This window comes from Lagopus leucura, unplaced genomic scaffold (genome assembly GCF_019238085.1).
Source record: "Lagopus leucura isolate 7727_CA_CO unplaced genomic scaffold, USGS_WTPT01 Super-Scaffold_100055, whole genome shotgun sequence".
Lineage (NCBI taxonomy): Eukaryota > Metazoa > Chordata > Aves > Galliformes > Phasianidae > Lagopus > Lagopus leucura.
In genome coordinates this window covers 328,150-332,394 of record NW_024962301.1, presented here as the reverse complement: position 1 = coordinate 332,394, position 4,245 = coordinate 328,150, and the positions used below count along the sequence as shown (strand labels likewise).

The 4,245-nt window shown below is 56.7% G+C and overlaps 1 long non-coding RNA gene across 1 annotated transcript in view; it reads right to left on the bottom strand.

Annotated features, from left to right (window-relative positions):
• Positions 1 to 2,085: 2,085 nt before the first annotated feature.
• The window catches only part of LOC122188135, a 6,612-nt gene continuing 4,452 nt past the window's right edge, over positions 2,086 to 4,245 (bottom strand). Inside the window, exons 2-3 of the long non-coding RNA XR_006181473.1 lie at positions 2,678 to 2,808; positions 2,086 to 2,559 (exon numbers count right to left, since the gene is read on the bottom strand). This is a non-coding gene — a long non-coding RNA (uncharacterized LOC122188135). The remainder of the gene's footprint in view (positions 2,560 to 2,677; positions 2,809 to 4,245) is intronic.

Genomic DNA, 4,245 nt, shown 5'->3' with positions numbered 1-4,245 from the left:
CGGGGGGTGGACGCTGTATTTAGGGGGAGGGGGCGGCGCAGGACGAGACGCAGTTTTGGCAGGATGTTTGCTCCCTTCTTATGTCACCTGAGATATTAGTTCTCACCCACCTCCCTCCAGCCCTAAGTTCAAGGGGCTCTGCCTGATACTTTCAGCACAGCTGTTCCAGAAAGCTCGATCTTCCTCTTTCCAGCCTTTAAACCCTTCTCCGCGCTTCTCTCTCCCGGGCGCGTTATTACTCCCTCGAGACGAGCTTCGGAGCTCAGGGGCTTCCTCCCCATCCTAAGCAACAGAGCCTGACGGCCGAACTCCTATTGCCCGCAGCTGAACTCCCCGAGTCCCTCGGTCCCGTAACGCGGTGCAAAAACGCCGGGGCCGGGCCGGTGCTGCGCCGTGCCCGCACCAACCTCTGCTACCCCGACAGCACTCGGGAGGGCCCTGGGCCACCAGCAGGTGAACGCGGGTCCCGCAGGTGACAGCGGGCGGTGGCTGCGCCATCCGCTGGCCGCAGCTCCGAGCAGCCCCGGGCAGCCCCCGGCACCCGCTCCATCAGCTCGGTTCTGCCGGGCGAGCTCCCTCCTCCCTGCAGATAGAGCTTTATGCAGAACATCTGGAAGGGAAGGCGAAATAAACGACAACGCTTTTACACCACTTCGTACTTAACTTTTCTTTTTATGTGGCTGCTCTGGATTTTCCGACGCTTTGTACAGCTCCAATCTTGTTTGGATGTTTGTACATGTAATACTCTGCCCACTTCAGCTCTTTGGGACGGGCTTTTCTTCTGTTTTCTTCCTTCCACCCCCTCTCTCGACCCCCTTCCACATCCCAGTGTGCGCAATCTTTCGCAATCCGCTCTGCTCACTTCGCTGCCGGGGATGGACGGTCAGGGGCTGTGCGGGCTGTGCCTCCCATAACCTGCCCCGGGGCAGGGCGAGCGGCTCCGAGAGCGGCGGCAGGCACCAACCGCGCCCGTGCTTTGCGGGAGGTGAACTGCCCGCACGGCGCTCCCACCAATTCGCTCCCAAAGCCACCCTGCCACCCTGTCGGCCTCTTGTCTCCACCGAACAGGATTTTTCCCTGACCTCGGATCGAGACAATTGTCCTAATGGTATTTAAAGAAAGCGTGGGTAAAACATACGTGAATGCTTTCTCCGTTATTTAAGCTGGAACTTCCAAAGCGAGCGTGCCCGGTCTCGCTAACGAGTCAGGAGCAGTTTGGGGTCCGCTCCCACGGCCCCCGAGGTTCTTCATGAACCCGAACACTCTCGGCGAACTGGGAAACAAAATCCCAGTTCCATGTGGGCTCCCAGATCCCCCTAAATGCGGCATCAAAGTTGTGAGAAAGCAGTTCTTCCAAGCGGGAACGCGTAGCCAGCAGTCCGCAGTGATGCCCACTGTCCCCGCGTGCCGTCCCACCCCACCTCCCGTGTTACCGCAACACTTTACACCGCCGCCGCTTTCCGAGACCGGAGCTATTGTATTTTCCTTTTAGTTCCTGCCTTTACGGAAGCGGCTGCAGCAACAGGTGAACGGAGGGGAGGATGTTCGGGGCTGGGGGCTGCAGGCACAGAGCCGCCCGAGTGCACACCGAGCGATGAGGGGAGCCCGGAGAGAGGCGAGTGGGGCCCGGAACGAGAAACGACCCCTTCCCTTCTCCTCCTTGAGGGATCCAGTGGGGGGAAGGATCCGCTTCTGGATGAGGAGCGAGAGCTGCACAAATATTTTTTACACCTGCGACACGAAACTGGCTGCTCTCGGCTTTAATTGGAAATCTTTTCCGTATGCCCCAACTCTCGGATCATCTGGGTTTAATAAGTGTTCACAACACCCCCGCTGCTCCGGAGAAACGCCGGTGTAGGAGTCGGCTGCGCCTGTGCTTCTGGATCCCGGCAGAAGACACAGCGGCAGGAGAGCGTGGCCTGCGATGTGCTGCGGGTCCGGGGAGGGTGGGGTGACGGGGAGAGCCGTCAGGTGGGGGCTGCAAAGCACACGTATGTCCGCACGCACCTACAGGAAAGCGAGGAGCGAGCACGAGATCGAAAGCAGAGCCGCTCTTTCCTGCAGCCAAGAGTGCCATTAAAAGCAAATCATTCCAAGTAGTTTTAAACTACAAAAGCATGAGATCTTTCCCCTCCTGTTACTTTTATTTTATTTTATTTTGGAAGGGGGTACAGATCTCGTCTCCCCCTCCCGGGTGACCTCGAAGGACCGGTTTATTCACTTTTCCCATGTGTGAGCATTTGCGCCTTCCGGAAATCAATCCAAAGTTTGTTCAAAATTCTGAACTGAAATAAAACGGAGCTGCAAAAAACCTCCCACGCCCTAAAGACGGAGAAGAGCCCTTTTATAAAAAACGTTCCCAGCTCGTTCTACTCCTCACGGAGAACATCTCTGGAGGGTTTCGCTGGGTCCCATCCCTGTGTCCGCTGAGAAGTGAGCTTTTCCCCAACATGCAGAAGCGACTGGGCTGCCAGTGGGACTGCCCGAAGCCCCGAAGGCAGCGAGGTGCTGGGATCGGGCTGCTGGCCCCAGGGATTTATCCTCTGGCAGCACTGAGATCTGGAAAGAGATGGGGGAGCATGAGAGGACTTTCCTCGTCCAGTATCACCTTTTGGAGCGCCGTTGGGACGCAGCCCGCAGCTCCTTCTCCCTCCCTCCCCTGCGCGTCGGATGTCACCTTTAGGCTGGCCTCAGTGACTAAGCTGTCCGGGGAAATTCTCTGCCATCTCTAAGTTTCCCAGGGCCGGGCTGGCGCATTTCGGTGCCTTTTGCAGCCCCCTGATGGATGCGCTGAGGCTTCGGGGCTACCTGGGGTCAGACAGAGGAAGAAAAACTGTTTCCAAGTGCCTTCAAAGCCCCTCAGTTGGGCACTGAAAATAAATGAAGCTCTTCCCTCCTCCCGTAGAAAATCGGCAGATTTTTAAATTGTTTTGTGTGTGTGTGTGTGTGTGTGTGTGTGTGTGTGTTTTCGGTGCCGCGAAGTTTGCGCTTTTAACGTTACTCGAGAGGGAACAAGTGACACGCGGTTACTGCGGCAGTGTCACCCCGAAGGTCCCCTGCGAGAGCAGCCACCCGCAGCCGCCCCGCTCGGAGCTTCTCCGTCCGTCAGGAGACGAGATGGGTTAAGCAAAATGGGAAAAGAAGAAAAGGAACATGAGGAGCGGAGTTAGACGGCGAGAAGAGCGACTCTTGGGGCCGTCGCACCGCGATCACCGCAGGGAGCGAGCCCTGGTCGGCCGGGGGAATTGGCTGGGGCACGGCGGCAGCTCGGCTTTGGTGACAAACGTGGAGTGCAGACAGGACGTGTCCGATGCCTCCCCTCTTCTATCATTTATCTCCTGCCGGGGGGCGTGCGGGGAGGGGGGTGGGGGGGAAGAGGGGTTAGATCTCTCTTTAATTGAAACCTAGTAAGGAAAATAGTAATGGATACCAGGATCCGATTGAGAATACGTGTCCGCGGCTACATGATGAGTGTTAGTTCAGCAGACTTTAAGAAGCCAATTCTTCTTCTCTGTCATTTCTCTATTGACAGTAGCCCCTATTAGATTTACCATGTCCTTTTGCAACAGCTGGTTCTCCCACCCCCCTCCCCCCTCTTTCTCCCCCGGGCCGAGGTATCAATCGATCGCCTGGTGGCTCCGTGGCATCTCGAAGAAAATGGGAGCGGAGTGTGGCAGCGCCGGTGCCGGAGGCTCCCGGTTTCCCTCCGTGCTCCTCTGCAGCCGGCGCCCGCCGGTGCCTCGGGGGTGACCGAGGGGCGGAGGGTCGGATCAGACCCCGGGGGAGGTGGGCAAGGTTCCAGCGCCGGGGCTGGGTTGTTAAAGAACACGGCCGATGGTCAAAGCAGATAAAATCGGTTTCTCTCGCCGGGTGCCTTGTTCTACTGGGTCTGCAGGGAGCGGGCGGGGGTGAGGGGGGAATGCCGCATCTGGAGAGCTGGAGGGCTCCTTCGGGAAGGCTCGTCCCTCCTCGGGATTGTTGTTGTGTTGTTTGTGCGTTTAAATAATTGAATAAACGTATCCACTCGTTCCCTCTTTCTCTCTCGCATGCAGACACACGAAGACAGCATTGAAAAGATAGATCTGTTTGACTGTAGGAAACGACAATTAGTTCTACTTCCTGAGCGGCAAACTGTATGTATATGCCTGGTTATTAAAAAAAAAATAAAAAGTCTTTATCCAAATAGCGAACTCTATTTAGAATTTCTGCTTAGCCAGCGGTGGTGGAAGCAGAAGGGTCGAATAG